Source organism: Lepisma saccharinum, chromosome 8 (genome assembly GCF_977018435.1).
Source record: "Lepisma saccharinum chromosome 8, izLepSacc3.1, whole genome shotgun sequence".
Taxonomy (NCBI): domain Eukaryota; kingdom Metazoa; phylum Arthropoda; class Insecta; order Zygentoma; family Lepismatidae; genus Lepisma; species Lepisma saccharinum.
Genome location: NC_139236.1, coordinates 86,701,925 through 86,726,300, shown reverse-complemented (window position 1 = coordinate 86,726,300; position 24,376 = coordinate 86,701,925). Strand labels below are relative to the sequence as shown.

At 39.6% G+C, this 24,376-nt stretch overlaps 1 protein-coding gene across 4 annotated transcripts in view; it reads right to left on the bottom strand.

Annotated features, from left to right (window-relative positions):
• The window catches only part of LOC145991266 (solute carrier organic anion transporter family member 74D-like), a 315,986-nt gene that overhangs the window by 234,523 nt on the left and 57,087 nt on the right, over window positions 1-24,376 (bottom strand). For 2 of the 4 annotated variants that reach the window (XM_083127233.1, XM_083127234.1), the window contains exon 2: window positions 1,616-1,658. The exons of the other annotated variants lie outside the window; for them this stretch is intronic. The gene's annotated coding sequence lies outside the window, so the exon portion shown is untranslated. The remainder of the gene's footprint in view (window positions 1-1,615; window positions 1,659-24,376) is intronic. 4 annotated transcript variants of the gene reach the window in all.

Genomic DNA, 24,376 nt, shown 5'->3' with positions numbered 1-24,376 from the left:
GCACGATTATTCTTTTGTTCCAAAAGAGTCACTGGGAAGTGTGAAAATTTATTGAAAAAAATACTCAGTTAATGACAAGCTGACTTAGGAACAAATGCAGCCAAATTCTTTCTGTCCACCGCATGACGTCACGGCGCGCTAAGAACTGTGTGATAATTTCACGAAAAGTCTGGGACTGCCTACCCATTACTCCATATGCCTTGGTTCCAAGTCAACGAGGCAACAGATGTAATCAGGTAAAAAGTATAAATACCGACACAGAGGTTAATCGAGGATCAGCTTTTTTCTTCTGCAACCTTTATGGCTTATTAAAAAAAATACTAAATCTGTATTATACCTTGTAAATATAGTGCACAAGGTACCTTTTGGTAAGGTTAATAAATATTCGACTTTCGATTTTGCTACAACCTGTGGCTCATTGAAGCTTATCCCGAGTTTCTTTCTCACTGCCACTGGAGCAAAGGGTGACTCACCAATCAGTGTGTGGAGGTTTAGCACAATAACCCGGTGAGCCTATGGTTGGCTACGGCAATGAGTTCAGCAGACCCTGATTTGATACACGTCGACACCGACAGGTCTCGTTTGTACTTGTTATTTCCACCCCCAACCATCCATTTGAACCATTTCACACAGCTAACGCAACACATGTTAGTAACATATCACTTCTATTCTTGGAGAGGTTCTCGGCGCATGCGCACGGCCGACCCTGCTCTCTGTTTTTAAATCGTTCTCGCAGTGTTTTCAACCGTGGTGCGAAGTTTCTGAAAGAATTATGGGGAAAGCTGCGGGGCCAGGGCATACAATATACGCAGGGTCTATAACAAAAAATTTTCAGAGGTCTGAAAAAATCAGATTTTATTTCTTAGTTTGAAGTACAGGTATCCTGTATGATCACAATTAACCATTATTACAATTAATAAACAACTAATTTACATATTTCGTATTATTATCTATGATCATTAGATGAAATTGATGGCCAGGCCAAAAGTCGAACCTGGAACCTTCGATGGTGAGACCGTGAGAAGACAACTCAACGTCTTCCGTCCCTCACCAGTCACTCCCGGAGACGATGTTCGTTCCCCACGAAGGCACGTTTTATTTCGCCACTGTCTACTTAAAAGTATCCTACATGTGGACGATTTTTATATTTATATTTACAGTAAACAGGAAAAAATTGTATTTTTCTGCAATGTTGGGTTGGCAACACTGCGCTCTGTTTTTATTTTCCTGCCGAGACTCTCCTCCCCTACCTCGACTTGCTAGCGTTTATCGGCTACAGCGGAAGGTCGTCCCGTAAAGGTTTATGCTTTGTAGCAGGCTGTTACAAAGTACACACAAATGCATTTACTGGGACACTACTAAGAGCTCCTTGCTACAAGGTTGCCAACTCTAATATTTTCCACTCAATCATAACTTTTATTGTTTTCTTAACTGGGAGATACAAAAACCATTACAGATTCTACAGTAGCCGACGTCTGAAAATATAAAATAAGTTTTTTGTTGTTCTACAGGAAGCGTGATTTATCAATAGGGACGGGATAGCATTCGTACCGATCATCTTTGAACTCTATCGTAAAGTCTTCACGTGATAACAGCTTAATATTCGTGTACTTACAACGTTATGAAAATTCCTTGTTTCTTCTTGAAGATCAACATACCTGGAAAGAAAAGAGAAAAATTGATCAGAAACAGCGACAGAAAATCGATTGATTTGACCGATCTGGTTCATTTTACTTCGCTTTTCTGTTGTGCCATCGTAAACAAGGTTCAATCTCCCGCACGACAACCTGAATTTCGTATGCTTACAAGAACTGGCTTCAATCATGACTGCTTGAAGTCACAGTGCAACAGTTTGTGACGTAGGTGAAACACACCTATGATTCTTTATCTTACTGGTGATGCGGATTCTTGGCAAGCTGGAATTTCGCTTCCTTTTCGCGGGCTTTTTAAACAAATTTGCGTGAAACGCATAGTTACATTTAGAACTAGCCTGAGAGCTTTGCAGTTATGTTAGCACAACAAAATGTCCCCTACTTTGTTTGTTAGAGATAAAAGAATTTCAATCTAAGCCAAAACTATGCTTACGTGTTGTGAATATATCGCCTAAATATATATTAGAAGAAGTTTGAGGTTTTGATTAAAAATCTTTGTTTCAGTTACTCATATTCTGTGGTCGAATTACATTAGGATAAAAGTATTCTTCAAACATGTGACAATGAACAGAAAAATGTTTAAAAACTTGTAATAATTTAGTGATAACAACAACAAATTTAAGATAGGAAAATTTGTTCCTAAAACATGATGTCATAGGGTCGGCATTTTTATTCTTTAAGTCTATTCAAAGAGAAAATGGTGCTTCCTGTTTAAACCAATACAGTTATTTTAACTTTATTACACAACTCGAAGGGATACAATGACGTATGTATAATGACGAAAGGTAGCGTTAGAGGTAAGCAAAGCAAATCCAAGAAGTTGGTTGCGATAATCTAAACGTTATACGTCATTGCAAAAACAATCAGAAGATTTCAAAACAGGCTTATAAAGGATATTTCATTAAGAGTGATACTTTTTAAAATTTGGAAAAAAAAAATGAACCACTCAACGTATCAAAGTAAATTGTGCTTTATTTTGAAGCTTAGACATTGCAGTTATGTTCTGAACAAAATATCGTTCAAATGTCCACCACGGCTTTGAACACACTGACGCACACGATGGCTCCAATTGTTAATCACTCTGTCCAACATTAGTGGCGTTATGTCTGCGATAGCCTGACGAATGTTCGCCTCCAAATATTCCAAAGTTCGTGGCTTGTCAGCATAGACCTGGGCTTTGATGTAGCCCCAAAGAAAAAAATCCATGGGTGTTAAATCACACGACCGTGGCGGCCAATTCACACATCCACGTCTTGAGATGATCCGGTCGCCAAACTTCTCCCTCAGCAAATCGAGCGTAGCATCAGCTGTGTGGCACGTAGCGTCATCCTGCTGGAACCACATGTTTTCAATATCTATTTTCTCAAGTTCTGGCCAAAGAAATTCGCGTAACATGGATCTGTAGCAGTTGCCATTGACGGTAACGGTTCTTCTCTCATCATCTCGAAAGAAATAAGGTCCAATGACGCCGCCATGCCATAAACCGCACCACACGGTGAGTTTTTCTGAATGCAATGGCACCTCATGGACCACTTGTGGATTCTTCTCGCTCCAATAACGACAATTTTGCGTATTGACGAAGCCACTAAGACAAAAATGCGCCTCGTCCGAGAAGATGATTTTTCCACTGAAATCAGGATTAGCTTCCGACTGCTGTACGGCCCAATCAGCGAACTCACGACGCAATCTGTGATCGTTTGGCTTCAACTCTTGAGTCAATACAATTTTGTATGGATGCAGGCCCAAATCCTTTCGCAAGATTCGCCAAGTTGATGTCTCAGATAGCCGCAACCGTTGAGATCGTCTTGAAACTGACACATTCGGCTCTTCCTCAATACTGGCCGCTACTGATGCGATATTGTCTCACTTCGTTCTTTACATTGTCTTCTTGGTGGCTTCTGGTCGTATAGAGTGAAATCCCGCTCAAACTTGGCAACAGTGCGGCGTATAGCCTGAATAGAGAAACAATGATGGCGACCCAATTCTCTGGTGAACAAACGATGAGCACCCACAACTGAGCTGCCACTTTGGTAAAGTTTTTTAATGATTTCTAAACGTTCAGGATGCGTGAGTCGCTACATGATGAAACTGCAAATTGTGCTGGATATTTTCACACCTGGAAGCACACCAAAAAAACATTAGAAACTGTAAATTACAATTTTAAAAAGTATCACTCTTAATGAAAGACCCTTTAGAACGACAAATCTGAGGTTGTTGCAGTTTGAAACAAAGCCTATATTTTACTATCTTGTGTCAATGCAAAAACATCGCCTAACAACCATCTACAAAATAAGTTGCATCGCAGTTGTTGATATGGGGAAAACAGTACAATCAATTCGAAATGAAAAAGAAAATATACCACTAATGGAGCACTTAAGAGAAAAAAACTCGTAGCATGTGCAATTAGATTGAAACTCATTTTTGTCAGCGGTAGGTAAAATCCTTCTATACAACTTCCCGCTTTGGTATTTAAAAAACGTTACTTTGAAGTTCTCCGAGAGGTAAAATAAAGTTTAAAAGGCCTTCTAACTGGAATATCTGGTCAGTTAAAAGGTTCCCGAAAGGTTTTTCCTGGAAAAGCCATTTCAAACTGCCTTTTTTTTTGGAAGCAACATGACGCCGCTTTAAAACCATTGACCATCTGATTCTTTTTCTGTTCATCATCCTTAACTCCGTTGTTTCAACAAGGTCTTAAGGATAAGATACAGGATTCTTTTATCTTATCTTTTCCTAGAAAAGCAAGAAACGAAAAATACCTGTGCACATGCTGGCAAGATTAAATGTTTCGAGGTGATGTAATAAAGCGTCTCTTGCGCTCATTGGCCGCGCCGTGTATTGCCGAAAAGTTTTGTAACGGTAGGTTTGTAGTCCGCCATCTTGAAACATGTTCACCGATTTCGCTCAAATCCGATACCTTGAAGCTGTTATAAAATTTTCAGCTTACGGGCTTTAAATTTACGGCAGTTGTCGTGTGGTTTCAATCATTGATTGATTTGGTTTATTTTACTTCTCCTTTCTGCCATTTTTGGCAAATCGCGAAGATGAGGATGAGTGATGATATGATGAAGGATACTCACAAAGAACAACTCGCTGTGCTTACCACTCTTCCACGAAGGTCGGCTCCTATGAGTTTCGTCCCGCATGTTGAGTAAGACTACGGTTGCCAGACGTCCCGTATATACGGCATTGTCCTCTTTTTTAAAGAAATGTCCCGGTATCCCGAAAAATATTCTCGTGACGCCCATTTGTCCCGTATTTAGCTAAAGAAATAATAAGTGAATGAGAATAAGTCATGTTCTGGAATTTATAGTAATGCATTGGGAAAAAAATGTCCTCTTAAAGGACATTAAGAGTTCACTCAAATATTAATATAATCAAAATGTTAAAAATTAGGGATTAAGAATGCTTTAAACAGCATTTGATTTTGTAATGTTTAAAAATGTTATAAAAAATAAATTTAACTATATCCATGCCTATAAAATCAGTATGTCCCGTTTTTTTTATTTTAGAAATCTGGCAATCCGGAAATCTTGAATATCCCCCATAACATGAATTACCGCCCCAGCACATAAAAATAAGAAAGACTTAAATATAGCATGTGTCAATAAATGAAAAAATGCTAGCTCCCTTAACCCCATAGACAATGTTACTATTATTAGTCCAAGTTGTCTTAGTGTAGATAAGGCAATAATTTTCCTTAGATCATATTCAAAATTAGCACCAACCCCAGCTATAAAATCTGGAAATCTGAAATCCAGGATCGTACAAAATCCGGATGTCAGGGCACTTAACTGCTAGTAGCAAATTCAGGATATAGTATATATACTGTCAGAAACTCAGCCATGTTTATATCCATTATTCTTTTCTTGAACCTGGAACCCTAGTATATACGATCTTCCAGAAGCCTGTCCCATTCACAATAATTCTCGAAGTGTCTTGTCTAGACCTCGTATTGATTTCTTTAAACGGGTTCTCGTTCTGTGCGCCATCAAGTAGAGCGTCTTCATACAGTTTTTGGAGAGTGACAAGCTAGACAAACTTTACAGACACACATATACGAGATTTATTTTTTAATTAGGGGCGGTTTTGCGCTCACGTTGGCAACACTGCGCGCTTGGTGTTTTGTGCATGTGCCTTAGTTACCGACATGCCTTGCACGTAAACAAACGCCATTTCCACGTTGTGAAACGCTTGGTGTGGTTGTGGTGGACAATGGAAGTGGTGCAGGTGATTGAAAATCCCGCCGATACGATCAGTGATCAGGTTTTTGACCGCTAAACATGTGAAAGCGGCAGATATTTATCGCCGGTCCCTCTACATCCCCGAAACAAAAGAACAATCCAAAAATGGCGCCACACAACAAATCAACAATCCAAGGAATGGCGCCACACATCATCCACCACAATAGTGAAGTTCAAGCAAGCGACCTCCACCAAGAAACTCATGCTCACCATCTTCTGGAACAGGTTCGGGGTGCTTCTGATTGAGTTTCTGCCGAATGGACAAACAGTTAATGCAGTCGTGCATTGCAACACTCTCAAGAAACTTCGCCGAGCAATACAGAACAAACGACGAGGAATGCTGTCTTCCGGTATCATGTTGATGCACGACAACGCACGGACACACAGTAACTCATTGACTCATTTGGCCGGGAGCGGATGGACCACCCTCCGTACAGTCCGGATCTCGCCCCTAGCGATTATCACCTATTCCTCTACTTGAAGACTTTCCTCGCTGGGAAGCGATTCAACAGCGCCGATGAAGCCAAACAGACTGTGACGGATTGGCTTTCTGACCTGGCGGCAGATTTCTTTGATGGGTGTCTACAAAAGCTCATCTACCGCTAGTACAACTCAACAACTATGGGAACTACGTTGAGAAGTAGCTGAATGTACATATGAACAGCCACAGAGGTAATTAAATATCTTCCTTTGCATGTTTTCGTTTTATTTCAAAACGGCCCCTAATTAAAAAATAAACCTCGTATATTAGAATCTCGGTGGTCCAGTCGATAGGATGTATGATTGCAACTAGGACGCCCGGGTTCGACTCCCTGCAATGTCACCGCATCAGGCGACTATGGGAGGACCCCTAATAAAATGAATACCTGGGGGCAACGCGGCTACACTAAAGCTGCTTTAAAAATAAGTTTTCTGAAAGAAAAAAAAAAACTTTGCTTAGTTATTTCTTCGACTATCTCCTGTGTTATTCTATCCTAATCTACATTTTGTGTGAGCAGCGGCGTATCTTGGAGCCTCGCTTTTGGGAGTGGGAGGGACACGAACCTCAGGCCCCAGGAAATTTAACAAAAATATCCTTGTAAATTTTAATAAATCTGAAAATTAGTTAGGGCCAGATGTCTCCTTACCCCCTTCAAGTTACGCCTATATGAGTGAGTAACCTCGCTCACTGAGATTACTAAGTAAAGAGATAGTTTAGAGAACCAAAGCTCAGCTATATTTTACAGCACACATACTGAATTTCCTCGATCCAATACCGAGAGTGTGAACATTGGGGAATAAAGGTGATTTTGCCATCCCAAAGTCAAAGCTGCATGGGATCAAATTACAGCCTCAATTTCAGGTATCATATTTCCATCACCGGCCTCGTTTATCTGCGTATGTACTGGAGGCAGTCTGTACTATGCAAAGAGAAATACATAGGGGATGATGACACGCACCCACCGACCTGTGTAAAATTGTAATATGTTTTTTTCTCTTCACAATCGGACTTCTCAGAGGTTTTGGCAACGAAGAGAAACACCGACTAACATTACATTTAATTGTCATTATGCTTGTGATCAGTTCAGTTGGTAACATAATAGTGGATAATCACAACTACTCAGTTTTCAAATATCAAGCTTGAAACCTAGATCATATTTAATATTCCACCTTTCAAGAAAATCAACTCACTTGTACGCAGAATAAACAATATCTTCAACTCAAATAATTTGGAACACTGCAGAAATAATTATCATTAAACTTACATTTCGTAACATGTCCACAACAACGAGTATTCTTAAAACATAATAAAATTGCATTATTAACAAACTTCCAGAATTGTCACATTCATCTCCATGTCTATATCCCCTTACATTTTACATTAATCCCCTTCGTTCTATCATGTCAAGAGTTCCACACACAGGTTGGTCGTCAACCACAGTTTAAAAGAAATGCGTCATCACTCTCATGGCCGTTACAATGAGTTCTGATGCACACGGGCAGAGTGCAATGGCAATCACCAACGTGGCAAGGAAATTGTCGACACTATCCTTTCATTCATCAATATCTTTCTCTCCTTCATTCCATCCCCGACACGCCCACTTTTTCGCTCGAATCACGTGAATCCGAGTGAACGACCGTCCACTGACCCCTTCCTCTACATTAGCACGTCATTCCCACTTGGGAACCTGAGAAAATGGGGGAAGTAGGGAAAGGGGGGCGGGGGGTGAATGAAAAAAATAATGGTTCTCTCGTCTGGAAACAAAACACTTGCTCATCTGGATTCCTTCAGGACAGGTTCGCGAAAGACTGGACAGAGTTGAAGAAGGAAGCTGGATATGGTAGACCGTGACCTAGGACACCAAAAAAGATATTAGCAACATCAAAAGACAAAGTAAAAATCTAGTGGTATAGCGTGTTTCGTATAAAGTTATTATTCACGATGGTTTAAAGCAGTTTCTTCTCTCTTTTGCTGAGCAAGAGCCGTGCGTAGGACCACTTTCGCTCGCTCGTAATCGTTGTGGCAATAATCGTAGAAACATACTGTAGACGTAAAATGTACGCATAGGTAGTTTCAGCCCACAATCGTCTCTTTCATTTTCATACATCACTGTGTATTGGTAAGATAGATTCAATTACATTTTAGTTAATCTTAAATTTCACAGTGTCTTTCATTTCACGATCCATGTTTTAGGGCCTACTACCACAGTCACAGACACATTCTGGTTATACGTGTATGACTGGGCTTCGAACATTTGCCGCTCGTTTTGCCTGGTAGAACTTGTGACGTCTGCTTCTATTGAAATCAAATGGCGTACCGCTTACTACAGAGCCGAACCGAAGCACGGAATTTCAGGCTGGAAGTCTGAATGTTAGCTTGAGTATTATGTCCCACTGAGACGCCGGAAACAAAACTATTCAGTTTTGTTGCCGCGCTTCTGGCTTTTCAGTGCGCGTCAAGCTTTATTCGCTTGCGACTTTCAATTCCGTACGCTATCTAGGGGGTGGGCGGTGAAATAAGCGCGAAAGAGCACAACCGCGAAACGTAACACAGGATTAAACGCGAAAGCAATAAGAGCGAAACGGAACAAGCGCGAACGGAATAAACGCGAAACGGTATAAACGCGAAACGGTATAAACGCGAAACGGTATAAACGCGAAGGAATAAGCGCGAAAGCTTTAAGCGCGAAATGGAATAAGACCGAAAGGAACAACCGCGAAACGGATTAACAGCGAAAATTTCACTTTCGCGCTTAATCCCTTTCGCGGTAGTTCTGGCGAACCATCTAGCGTCGTCCGTGAGAACTATTGGGCACTAGAGCGAAATCCTCTCGCTGCAGCATTCTACGAGCTAATGTGTTCACCATTGCTTAGTATTATTTTAAATTATATAGTACGTATAATAGTTTTTAAAAATGGGGGAAGACCCCGCCTCCACCTGCATACTTTCAGGGGTATGCGCTTTTGCCCTGGTACCTAAAAATTCTAAACCAGGGCGTCTGTTTCTCGAATAATAATTCCCCCTTTTTGTTGCCCTTTATTGTTCCACTTTGGATTATACATTTGCTGTTAGAATACCTTTCCTGTTCTGGTTTCTACGACAGGAAAGGTTTACAATTTATTCGTAAATCTTCTAACAATCTTAAATTTTTAGAACTGACCTTCGTGGAGGAGTGGTTAGCACAGCGCGCTATGACCCCAGGGTTCAGGGTTCGAGTCCCGGCCTGGGCATTGGTGTTCCTTGTTGAGTTTCCCTTCATCAGATCTCCATACCATCATCACTCATCCTCATCTTCGCGATTAGCCAAAAGTGGTTGAAAAGCGAAGTACAATAAACGAAATCAATCCATCCTATAACAGATCTTCCGTAGTCAGTAATCTTGAATCAATATTAGACTTCCTGCTACTGAGAAATAAAGGTGTAACGCGCTGCAAAGCCAAAGGTCCTTGGTTAGAATCCCGGGTTGGGTGTGAATCCTTGTGTGATAATCCATTACACATTTCATCCTGGTCGTCGCGATTAAGCTACAGGAAAGTGACAGTAACTGCTTGTATGTATCGCGTCACACACATATACGTAGTAGTGCAAACAGCGCGTGAAATGGGAGGGGGAGGGGGGGGAGAACACATTCACTAACAAAGCCTCTGACCTGCTTTCCTCTCCAGAGTATCGCGTGAGTTCCGACCGTGGAGAAGTCGTAGTAAATAGTCACGTGACAGTGTGGGGTAGAGCAATTCCATGTCAACTGCAAGTGTGGGATTGACGAGCGTCCCGGGAGATTGGTTGAAGTCTAATGGAATTTGCAAATATTCATCAACATAACAATGTGGATTAATTTAAATCAGGTGATTTTTTAAAAAATCACTGATTTAAATCAGTTTAAATATACCGGGTGTCCCAGAAGTCTTTCCCTGATTACAAACTTTATTCATATCCGTTATATGCAATGTAGAGATGTGAAAGTGGTGCCAAAATGTTGGAAAACTAACCAAGTTTATTTGTTGCAGGTTTCAGTAATGTGGCTGTAGTGTAGCAGTGTCAGTGCCAAGGAATCCGGAATTAATGCTCTTGACATCGGATGGCATCTTTCCATACAATGTTTCTTGGACTTGACAGGATTTGGGAATGAAGATAAATTCCATTTTTTTAAATACCAACTGACACTGACACTGCTATTGGTTGTCCAGCGAAAAGAATAGACTGTTGGGTATATGAGAACAGCGTTGCCGCTTGCCGCAGGGGCGAGTAACGGACCTGCTGGCAGTGAAAGTACAAAACCAAACAAACGTGCGTGGCGCTTGAATCGCGGGTACGTACAAATTGAAGAAATAAGTTCACGGTGAGCTATTATTAAAAACAAGAAACAAATTCACAAAATTACATAAACTGAAAGAATAATTCTTAATGAACTTACTTTTCTCTCACAGGTCACTCCAGAGGGTTAATTCCTTCCATTGCAGAATCATCACCAGAATCATTTTCTTCTGTCAGATCATCACTCTCGCTGGAATCTTCACCCAAGTGGATTATTATCTGATCAACGTCATCCTGCAATTCATCTGTATTCCACATTTCCTTCTCTATGTCCATGACATGTTTTACGTAATTTTCCCAGTTTTCAATTGTTACTGTCTTAAATGATTCAGTGATTAAATTTTCAATGTCTTTAGTTTTGAATGTAGTGTTGTTACACCGCACATAATGTTATCCTGTGACCACGCAAGTTCAATCGGGTTCAGTTCGCAATGATATGGGGGCAAACGAAGCACCGTATGCCCCATCTGTTTTGCCATCTCATCGATCTTATACTTATCGTACTTCATTTTATGAATATTTGTAAGTTCCAGAAGATCTCTCCGTAACATGTCGTCATCATAACGAATGCCATGAGATTTCAACTATTCTCTTAAATCATTCTTCTTCCACGAGGTTGTCGGCATTGGCTCTTGCTTGCGGCTATGATAAGAGGCATTGTCAACAACAATAACAGATCCCGGAGGGTGATTGCCGAGCAACTGTTCCCGAAAATACATCTCGTATCGTACGTTTCTCCATCCATTTCATCATGGGCATCTCCTGTATTCTTTTTGCACTGGAACACAAGTTGGGCGTTTTGCAGAAAACCGCGTTCGTTACCCGCATGCACTAAAGCGCATCGCGCTCCGCGAGATGTTGGATTTTTTAAGCCAGTGGAAAGACCTGCCAGAAACGCTTGTTTTGCAGTTGTAATTGTCTTGTCTTTCCATTCATAATTGACTGAGGTTCCGGTGTTCACTCAGTATTCATCAGTGTAAACAATATTTCTATTTTCACGCCTAAACGTCCTAATTTCTCTTAAATATTTATGGCGAAGAGAAATTAAATCTTCTCCTTCCATTAACATGGATTTGTTGCCCCCTTTCTCATACGAAAAGCCAAGTTCTTTGAGTAAAAAATATATGAAACGTTGATCTTTTAAAATTCTGTAATGTGGAGTCAGATTTAACAGCAGCAAGAACAGAATTAAGTGTTGGGGGTTTGTTTTTAAAAAAGAATTCGTGAACTTTACGTCGCACATCACTTCTGACAAAATCATTATATTTTACATTTCTACTTGTAATTGGCGATCTTTTCCTGGGTCGTTTCTTACCTGGTGTTTCAAGAGGACCTTTTGAAACCTCGCCCCGAATTTTATACACAGTATCCCGAGAAACTCCAGTTGCTTTCGCCGTCTCGCTGGTTAACCAACTTACACTGCGATCCAGATTTTTCTGTTTTAAATAAACAAAAATATTCATTACTATTTGCCTTTCTTTACTTTTGAGAACCTCACCACGCCTTCTCTTCTTTACACTACTTTCGCTCACATTTCTGTATTAAAACCAACTGTTTTTTACAACACAACACAACCCAACGCACAGATCCGCCACAGTCATTCCTCGTCGAAACCAACGGTCAGTCACCCTCCCCTTCCATGGAATTTTGTCTACCGCAGTACTGGCTGAGGGGGTGGGGTGGAAAGCAGTCGACAACGCTGGGCTCGCCGTTCCCCTCCGTGCACGTGCCCCTGCACAAATAAAATTAAAAACACGCGCTGCTGGAAGGAAATTTTGCTGGTCTGAAAGCTTAACCAGTTACAGAATAGTGTTTTACATTCGAAACAAAAGCAAGTGTGTTCACCTTTGCGCTCAGTAGTGAAAACAATATTTAAAAAGAGGGAGGATGTAAGGAAAGTAAAAGCCCATTTGAAGCAACAGTCTATTCTTTTCGCTGGACAATCTATACACTACAGCCACGTTACTCTAACCTGCAACAAAAAATACTTGGTTAGTTTTCCAACATTTTGGCACCACTTTCACATCTCTACCTTGCATATAGCGGATATGAATAAAGTATGTAATCAGGGAAAGACTTCTGGGACACCCGGTATAATTTATAGAAAAATGTACATAAGGATTTTGTAGATATCAGAAACACTTTTGGTGAATGTACATTAATCTTGTAATCATTTAATGGTGTTTATTACGCTAAAGGAAAGGAAAGGAAACACCTACTGATGAGGTGAAGCTCATACGAAAGGAAATGTAACATGTATCATATTTAAATTTCTCTTGATTTAAACTTCAAAAAATTTTATAAGCAAAAATAGCAAACAATTTGTGTAGAAAATTATACAAAATACTAATCATATTAATCCGCAAATATTGTAAATATCATTAAACTGTAAATAAACGTTGGAGCTGATTTGCAAGCTGTCATTAGAAAATATACCACATTTCAGCTACAAAGAAGTTATAATTAGAGAGTACATCCAGAATGTTATATCTTGTCTGGAAGAAAAGTTACTGAACTTATTATAGTTTCATTAACACACTCGACAAACATTTCCATAGTAGGTTCATATATACAATATCAGAAACAGAAAAAATATATATTTACACAATGTTTTATTTGCTTTAATCAAATTGTTCAAATATTTTACAGGACCGTTTATTAGGGAAAACCTTTCTAATATCTATATGTATGGTGGTAAAAACCATACAAGCAATTTTAAGCGTGTTTTTATTTTAAATAAAAAAAATCCGATTCAAATCAAGTAAAACCATCAAAAATTTTTTTTTTAGATAAAAATAATGATTTTTATCCACCCTGCAACACACACACAGACAGACAGACACTGAGAAAGACGGGGGCGAGAGGAGGAGGCAAGGGCCTATTTGAAGGGTGATCCGAACCCCCCACAAAAGTCCAAAATTAAATATCCAACATACTAGCTTGCTTTTGTAAATATGTTATTTGCGCAGGACTTACATGAAGGATGGATGAGATTGTGATCATACAGATTTGCATTGACAAGAGCCTGTAAAAATTTGAAAATTTATGCGTACCAATGCATATAATGCTAATAATGTTGAGCCGCGGTAGCTCAGTCGTTTGGACCGAATTTAAATTGTCGGCCTCTGTGGCGGAGTGGTTAGCACAGGAATACCGGCTAGGACATGGATGTTGGTGTTTGTATGTAATGAGAAAAACCGAGAAAATAGTAATATTGCTATGAGTGAAAGTAGAGAAAATGCCGTGAATGACGGGGAATACTACCGCATAGGGGTATTACTTTATTAAAAAAAAAAAAAAAAAAGTCGTTAGGGCGTCTGACTACCATGCGAGAGACCCGGGTTTGATCCCCGGCGGGGGAAATCCGGGATTTTTTTCCACCTGATTAAGCGGCTCCGGCGTCCACCCAGCGACGTATAAAGTGGGTACCTGGAGGAAACTCCGGGGGGTAAAGGCGGCCAGGGGCGTGGTGCTGATCACATCACCCTCATCTTCGGCCGTGATCAAGAAAGTGTGGTGCCCTAACACCCCTAAACGCATTCATGGTGTGGTGCAAAGCACAGGGGAGCACTTTACTTTACACTTTACTTCTTTACTACTAATAATACAGAATAAGCATAAAAATAAGAATGAGCGACTGAACATAACATTTTTAGTATTCAATAAATAATCCATTTAATTGACTTTGACGTTGTCGTCTTGTAATCAAGGGGTCCCGGGTTCGATACCCGGTGGAGGCACATAGTGGTTCGGATCCAACTTTACGTTGTAGGTCCAGTCCCGATTAGTCTTACTGTGCATAAAGTGGACTTAAAACACCTAATCAATCAATCAATAATTGACTTTGACTTGATTCAATTTACTTCGCTGTTCTGCCACATCTGGCTAATCGCGAAGATAAGAATGGGTGATTATATGATGTAACTGGTGAAGGGGTACTCACAAAAAAACACCCATGGTAGGCTGAGATTAGCGTCATAGCGCCCTTTGCTAATCAGTCGGCAAGGACAAATAGAAGTAAATAGAAATTGATAAACAGAACGATCAGAGGGACAGACAGAGAGAGAGAGAGAGAGAGAGAGAGAGAGACGCGAGGAGAAACAAGAAAGGGGTGGAGGAGGAGGGGTGACATTGATAAAAGAGACGGGAGAGAGAGATTTCTCATGAAACGATCAGTCTCCCTCAAAGAGTCATTACCAGACGCTGAATGGCGAGTTTTACAAGCGTCGTGAAAGTTTTATTAACTTCCCAATTACCCGCGTAACGTTTCAGTGGAATCACATTTCCTCCAGACACGAGGACTGAACAGAACTGCGTAGAAACAGACGACAGGAAGAGACAAATGTGTAAAGCAGGTTGATTTGGCACTCAGTTTTGCTTAGTTAGTCGTTACCCTCTTTTGCTTTAATAAACGATAAGTGAGAATGATGATAGGTGGACCCTACCTTCAAGGGTGCTCGCAGAATTTTTTCTCAGGGGGGACAGAGTCATACAATTTACTATTATTTTTATTATTTTTTTATTATTATCGCTATTATTATTATTTCTATGTTATTATTATTATTACTACTAATGTTTTATTAAATTACATGCATTCGTAATTTCCGTATTGTGTATATATATATATATATATATATATATATATATATATATATACACAATATATATATACAAGAAGTTTCTTTTAATCGGAATCTTTTTCAATTTTACTAATTTTTACTCCGAGTTTTAGTTGAAGTCTTTTCAACTGTTCTAAATTTTTAAATCTGAATCACTTTGAACTTCTCTAAATTTGTAGTTGAAATCTTTTCAATTGTACTTAATTTCTTGTAGGAGTTTTTGGTTGAAATCTTTTATATTCCTAGGCCTATCAATTGAACACGAGCTAATAGGCATCAGATTTTGTGTTACCTATCTCGTTACGAGCTACAAAACCTGAGAATATCAGCGAAATTACGAAACAATGTATGGATAGAGTGACGGTGCTTTGAAAAAGTGAGAAAACAAATGTATATATATATATATATATATATATATATATATATATACAGATAATCAATGTAAATAGACTGTAAGCTTAAATGTAACCCTACTTAAAAATAATAATAACAATAATAATATATATTTAAGTGATAATCACGATTAAACAACCAGGTACATCACTATGTCAAAATTGGTTATACAAAATTAAAATAAAACGGTGGATCCTACAATCTTATATATCAACATAAATTCAAATTGTAGGTTTCAACAAGATCAGCTACTAAACCTCTTGCCTTGTTTAGGCATGTGAGAATTGAGATATACCTATGGGAATATCTGGGAATTTTATAAGCTATATTATTCAAAAAATATTCACTGTCAACTTGGAAACTTAAGAGCTTCTCTACAAAATTTAGCCTTTTCATTTTTTTATTATAATAATGATTATAATAATAATAGTTGCTGTAACTTACGGACTGTAAGTCATATTTTTTGTTATAAAATATCGCTACAATTTCGCCATTCGAATTACATTAACTTCTTCCACAAATCTCAGGGGAGAGGCAAGTGCCCTCCTGGCCCCTCTCTGCGGGCATCCTTGCCTAACTTGTTACACGTTAACTGCCACGTGAGTTGTATTTAACTCTGGCTAGTTTTACGGCCGGGGCCTCGTGTCTGAAGCGTATTTAACTCACATGTCTCTCTACCTTGGGAGCCCCATGGTGCACAGGCAACTCGCGGCTATAACATACGCGAAGAGTGGCCCCGTGGACAAAATTTTGCAGATTGTTCGTGAAAATCTTATTTAGTGATGCTATTATTGTTACATTTAATACAAACAATTTGAAAAGCGTGGATCAAATTAATAGATGTACATTGACCTGTTTTATATTTATTTTTGCCTTTAAAATTTCACTTAAATCTGACAAGTAAACAAAAAAACATTTTCACTCGAACTGTTTTCAAGTTTTTCCGATTGTGCGTTTGGCCTTGAATTATTGGTACCGAGCTCCTCGAACGATATCGGTACAATAGTAAACGGCAGTCATTTCACAAATAACAAAAACTCAATGCTCAGAAAAAAAGACAATAACAATACTCAGGAAAGAAAACAATAAATACGCTGCGCCAAATATAACTCACGTGACTCACGCACATAAAATAATTAAAAAGAAAAAAAATCATCCAATCGTCAAGAGACATATTGCTTTCAACGCTTTTATTATATTCTCGTAATAAAACCAGGGTTGTTAAAGGTCCAGGAATTTTTAATAAATTCAATTCCGGTCCAGGAGAGAAAATCAGTAAGAGTAAATGGGTTCTGGACCGTAAAGAACCTTTTTATCTGTAAAGTATTTCAATTCGGTCCAGGGACCTTTTTACCAGGTCAATTTTAATACGGTCCAGGAACATTTCCCCCGACTGAATTTAAATACGGTCCAGGAACCTTTTTTCGGGGTCAACTTAAATACGGTCCAGGAACCTTTTTTGACTGAATATAAATTCGGTCCAGGAACCTTTATTCCGGCTCAATTTGAATACGGTCCAGGAACCTTTTTTCCGGTACAATTTAAATACGGTCCAAGAACCTTTTTTTCGGATCAATTTAAATTCGGTCCAGGAACCTATTTTTCAATGAAATACGCAACTTGGACCGAATTTAAATTCTGCGAGAAAAAGGTTCCGGTCCTGTTCCGGTCCTGCAGCGGAACCTATTAGAATTTAAGAGTTCCTGTGCCTTCAACAACCCTCAATAAAACATCGTGACCCCAGGAATTCTTTTTCTATTCCGGCAGCAGCCAAAGTGCTGAAAATCTGGTCACTTCAATTAAAAAGATTTCACAACCATGATTCGGACTGCTACTTCCGAAACTTTGAACATACTGTGACGTAACTTGCTTCAAAATAAGAATGATAGCTACTTACGACGAGAAAGATCCATGTTACGAAGCTCAACGCAATAGCAGCATGGGCGGAGCTTGAGCTTTTGCTTTGGGGGAGGGGGCAGACTCTGGGAGACGGATATGATGTACCTGATGGTTGTTGAATATCCCCAAGCTTATTAGTGGTCCGGAGACCTTCCCCCGGAAATTATAAAAAAAAACAACTTAAAAACACTGAGTTCTAGGCCTTTTAGATTTCAAAATGTTACATTTCCTCGCTTAAGTAAACAAATATTAATTAGTATATTGGTTGTCAGTTTTAAAAGAAGCAAAACAGTACGATTATTGCATTTTGCGTTTCATTATTTTTTTATTGATACAATACTCGTATTACTTTAAAAAAAGTTACGGTACAATAGTAAGCTTCAGAAATTTTAGAAAAATTTGATGCCTCAGCAGTAACTGTTGACTCAACACAAAGTCATTTTACGTTTTTCTTTCTTCAAACTGTACACATCAATCAAATCGTCTAAGTCCCGCTATTGCGGCGAAATTACCGCCCATGCCATCATGTCAAACGTCAAGATTTGCGGTATGGCTTCATAACAAAAATGTAGTAACTGAACTTAATCATGCGTTATTTTTTTAGTCTTTTTTAAGTGGGGGGGGGCGGGCAGGCGCCCCTCTGGCCCCTCCAGAACTCCGCCTATGAATAGCAGTGCACACAAAACTGCACAACAATAGCGTTTATGACTTGTTTTCACATCAAATTCTGCTGACACTGAAATACGAGACAAAAATGCTTAGTGCAACTATACGAACTCTTGAATTGAACATTCCCATGTGATTTTTAATACAGAAGATTAAGCTGGGCGGGAAATGTGAGGTCGAATAAAAAGAGAACTGACCATGATACCAGAAAATCAATTTGCTTTATCGATTTCTCTCTCTCCTTTCTTCACTTTTTCTTTGCGCATGTACACAGACATACACGCCTAACCCACCTGCTTCCTGCATGCGACATATCGGGATATGGCGTTTGGGTGGCTTTTCGATGACACGAAAACAATGTTGCCATCCTTCAGAAAAAGGTTCAAGCCTTCTTTTATGTCCAGTTCCAACTCAAACGTAACAAAATCGTGCAAGCAGGACTGTTGTATAACGTATCGACAGACACGAAACGCTGGATAATGCATAAATAGTATTAAAATATCGTACAGTGATAAAAACAACAACTGTTTCCATTTTGAAAACGTTGTGCATCACATTCGCGGGCCTACGATTATTCGTATATCATTTACTTCTCATTACGGTCTCTCGTAAACCATACTATCCAAAAATGAATGTGAAATATTACAAAATAAGGTGGGGGGCAGAAACAAAACATTTCCAACAAATTGGAAAAGTTACAAGGGGCCTTCGCGATGGCGTAGTGGTAATGTCGACGCCTTGTAATCAAGGAGTCCCGGGTTCGATAGCAGGTAGAGGCACATAGTGGTTCTGATACCACTGTAGGTTCAGTCCCGATTAGCCTATCTGTGCATAAAGTAGGCTTTAAAACAAAATCTCAAACCCGAAACATTACAAGTATTCAACAGCAGTACCTAATTTTGAGGGACCAAGATTAACAGGCAATGTGGAAATATATATAATATCTGCGGAGGAGGGCGCCTTATCTCCATAAACTCGATGCATATCATTGAAAAACATTATGAACATAGATTTTCTCCAAATTCCTTGCAATATCAAAATTCTACTCCCCTCACCTCCCCCCCCCCCCAAGTTCAGGGAAACATTTAGTAATAATTTTCTTGCAGTTGGCAACTCTGCACGAAAAAACTCCCTCGCGGCAAGAATACAGCTGCCATCTTTTCAAAGGCAAAACAAAAGACGGTGCACTTTCGATTTTTTCTCCTCAGTTTTGTTTGCAAACAAGAAAGCATGTTGCTGCCCTCTGGCGGAAGCTTTCGGTTGCACGCCATTTCTCGTTTCTAGGAAGCAATCTGGCAGACAGTACGTAGAAATAAAAAAGTAAAAAATAAAAAGGAAAGCATGAAAACATTGCTCTTCCATCAGTGTAGGGAAAAGCGGAATTGGAAGAAACTGAAATGCACGTTTTATTACTCTTAAATGAATGCAAATCCTTAATCCTAAGACGGCAGCCCACCTTATTCCTCCATTATACAACATATAACATGAAATGTTTGGAAGGAAAAAAATGATAAACACTGTTGCCAACTTAGTTCCTTTGGAACCAGATCTTGCACTATTGCAATGTCCCTAAAAGTCACCAAATGTTCCAAATAAAAATTTAGGTGTAAGTGAGGAAATCTAGTCTTTTAAAGAAAGAAACTTGGTTTATTTTTCAGTTTTACTTTAATAAAGTGTTGGCAATTCAGGCAAACCCATTCCAAAAGCTTGTTTTGTTTGGATGTTTTCTCACTTTTTCAAAGCACCGTCACTCTATCCATACATTGTTTCGTAATTTCGCTGATATTCTCAGGTTTTGTAGCTCGTAACGAGATAGGTAACACAAAATCTGATGCCTATTAGCTCGTGTTCAATTGATAGGCCTAGGAATATAAAAGATTTCAACCAAAAACTCCTACAAGAAATTAAGTACAATTGAAAAGATTTCAACTACAAATTTAGAGAAGTTCAAAGTGATTCAGATTTAAAAATTTAGAACAGTTGAAAAGACTTCAACTAAAACTCGGAGTAAAAATTAGTAAAATTGAAAAAGATTCCGATTAAAAGAAACTTCTAGTCGAAACGATTCTGACTAAAAGAATTAGTAAACATTCACCACTTGGTGTATATATAGGCTAATCTGGTAAGGACCTCCAGTTTGAAGCGATACCTGAACCATTAGAATGTCCTGCCGTGAATCGAACCCAGGGTCAGTTGATTAATAAATACTTGATCGTACACAGTGTCCGAGAAGTTCCTGTACCTCTTGATTATACTGTATTACATAGTATTTATACATATTACCCAAATATATAAGTGTATATGACGTATATTCACTATAACTATTTATATATTTACATTATATTACAGGGTGTTCATAAAGTCCGGGTACCACTACGACATGCTTGAACAGAACCTTCTTCCTCAGTTGGAGCAATTCCAGCCAACCATAATTTTTCAGCAAGACACCCCCTCATTGGTCCAAGGATGTTCGAGGTCTTCTGGATAGGCATTTCCCTGGCAGGTGGATAGGCCATGATGGACCTATTCCCAGGCCACCGCGCTCTACTGATATCACACCCTTGGATTTCTTCTTCTGCGGGTATGTCAAAGATTGTGTTTACCGCAGTCCTGCTCCAGATGTTGCTACTCTTCGAAGAAGAATAACGGAGAGTATCCTAACTGTTACTGGTGATATGCTGGGGCGTGTATGTGCAGAAGTGGATTACCGCCTTGATGTTCTGAGAGCAACTAGAGGGGCGCACATTGAGGTGTATGGCATATAAACGTGGAGAGTTGTAGTTCATTTTGCAATCAACAGCATTGTTCTATTGCATGTAGTTTTCGAGCTATGTTTCTTTGTAATGGTACCGGGACTTTATGAACATCCTGTATATTTGCGAGCGACAAAATCAACAAGTTACCGTGACAACAACAACAACATAAAAATGAAAAATTAAATTATGGCGATTCAGCTCATGTCTGCATACTTAAACCAGTTATACTTTCTAATAATATTGAACACCTGTAGTCATGAACGTCCTAGGGCTTGTAATGGACAGGTTGAGTTAGTTCACCATGAATTGTCCTGTGAGTAGGAAGCGAATGGAAAGTTAAAAATTAAAGAATACCGGCCAATTTTCAACACAGTCGCAACATGATACATGCAAGCAGGGGCACGGGGAAATCCCGGACACACTGTACAAAACGGCAGCGATGGTTTGCTGAACTTAATTACCATCGTACCATAACCATCAATTAATAACAAAAAGTACACAAACACGGTCAACCAGACAAGCACTATGGTGTTACTAAAACTAACAATGTGTACCTCAAAACTGTTGAATCCACAGTAAAAGGTGGGAATACACCATATACAGCTAACGTCACCGGAAACCTGATTCAGGTATACTCACATTAAATTTAACATATATGCAATATTAAGTTACCAATATAATCTACCACTCCCGTGTGTGTCAATATATTTTAACCTTATCTTACTGCTTCGACACACAGCGTTTGTGTACCTTGCTTTTGTTATGAAAAGATTGGGCTAATAGTATAGCCTATGCGTTGATATTTCAAGGACAATGCTGGGGGAAAAGCGATAAGAAAGTTTGAATTTTTTATATACCGAGTTATGTAAGGGATCTTTTTAAGGACAGATGGTCAAAGGGAGGACCGGATAGCAACAGGACAAAACAAATTGAAGGTCAGAAGCCCTTCTACATATTTGCAAAACTTACACAAGCCGTCCCCCGTGGCGGAGTGGTTAGCACATAGCGCTACGACGCGAAGGGTCCCGGGTTCGAATCCCGGCCTGGGCATGGATGTTTGTGAGTGCTTATTCATCATTTTCATCATATCATCACTCATCCCCATCTTCAGCAAATTAGCCAAAAGTGGCACAAGAAGCGAAGTAAAATAAAGCAAATAAATAAATCAATCAAAACTTACACACGAAAAGATTTACTGTACTGTTGTCATCCTTAAGTTCCGTGGATCTATTGGACGGCTAGATTTCCTTTGTAATGGACAATATTTGCTCGCTGACATTGAGGAAGAAAATACCCATCGACGGAGTGGCCAGCATGCTCTCCTGATCCCAATCTAATAGCTTTGGAGGGATGTCTAGCTCAGAGGAGATCGCAAGCGACCAGGTCCGTAGCCAGAAATTTATTTCTCATCCCTTATCAGCAGCCGCCATCTAAATGCGAAAAGTTGGGGGAGAGGTAAAATAATTGAAGATGAATTTCTCAATATACTGCAACTTATTATATAAGATGTTTAATCCTCTAATGAAGTACAATTAATTACCACTGTACACTATTTAAATTAGATATTTTAAGGATTTCTTGGGGGGCTTCAGCCCCCTGAGCCCTCCCTCTGGCTACGTGTCTGCAAGGGACGATTATTGAACACACTGTCGTACGAAATTTTCAACAATCTTGCTCAGAGTATGGCTAACCGATATCAATCGCACGTATTTGTTACACCAGACCAAAATAGCGTCCCCTAGATTTTAATCTGGAGTTGCAGACCCTGTAGCCTAATATATCCTATAGAAAATGTTGGCAACCTTTTCAAGTACAAATGAATTCGCCTTCTCCAGCAATTATAATAAGTAGGGTTCAAAAAATTACCTATAGAAAGGGGCACTCAGCACAAAGGATTATCCCGTACGTGGATCCAGTCGCCAGAGCTTAGTTGGCCTGCAAGAAGCAGTTATCGGTGTGATGGGCAAGTGAGGTCGACTTTTGGATCCCAGAAGGCCACCAACCCTTGCACCCCCAAATGTTACTATCATCCGGCTACAGAACATTGAACTCTTCCCTACATAAACTCCCGTAATTTCCCACGCTTCGAAAGGTGTTGAAGGATCATTCCTCTCCGAATTTCTGCAAAACTCGAGCGAAACGGCTGATACCATGAAATTGAATCCGCCGGCATCGTCTGACACGTAACCAATCCGAAGCTCTGGTGGGAATCAGACGATACACGTGACATCACGGTTCCCACAAGTCCATTACTAGCGTTCAGGACCAAGCTCGGAAAGGTATGTAGGTGTCTGAAGTGTCAAGGCAGGCGATTGTTTGTAATACAATGGACGCTGACCTGACCGTTTTGATGTACATGTGAAAATGAAGAACTGCTCGGTTCTTGTCCACTCTTCAAGGTTGCTTATTCACCGCTTTTTGTCTTTAAATGTCAGAGTATCACCACACAGTAGCGTACCCAGGATTTTGTGTCAAGAGTTAAGCACAAATTATATTAATTATTATAGAAACAGCCTAGCGGGGATTTACGTGAATTTGTCTACAAGACTGCCCATACATCAGGGACGCGTCAAGTATCTGAGCGCTCAGCGAGCGTTGCTCCACGAGCGCTGTTCACTTGATCGCTGAGCGAACTTGAACCTTGCTCGCCACAGAATATAGCGTTTCTGTGTTTCGATCTCGTGAAGCAAAGGGAAGAAGAGGAAAAACTGTATGAGGATATATTTATGATGAACAGCTTGCGAAATAGCGTAATTAGAGAGGAAGTTCAAGTAACGGAAGGTGATGTAATATTCCAGTTTTTGTAATTGTATTACAATGAAACTGTTGTTTATTCCAAATATTAAAAAATATACACCGTAGTTTTGGAAAGTTGTGCAAGGGTGTGAAAATGAAAATTCCGACAATTTTGTTCACATCAACTAGTCTATTTCCATAATAAACAGCTTTTCAAACGCCGAAATCTTGTCCACTCGACGCAGCCACATTGACCACAGATTATTCAAAGACACTGATATTTTGATCAATGAGCAAACAGCGACAAGTAAATGATCTGTCTGCTCAACGAGCGAAAATCTTGCTCAGCGAGCGTCGCTCAGATACTTGACGTGCCCCAGTTGACTCTAGCTGTTATTCACCTCTAGCACGGTAGCCACTTTATTTGATTTGGAGTTTTTAAGTCTACTTTATGCACAGAAGGCTAATCGGGACTGGACCTACAGTTTAAAGTGGGATCGGAATCACTATGTGCCTCCACCGGGTATCGAACCCGGGACCCCTTGATTACAAGGCCACGACCCAATAGCCACTTGATACAACAGAATGCAGCATTATTTAAGTTGGATTGCGAACAAGT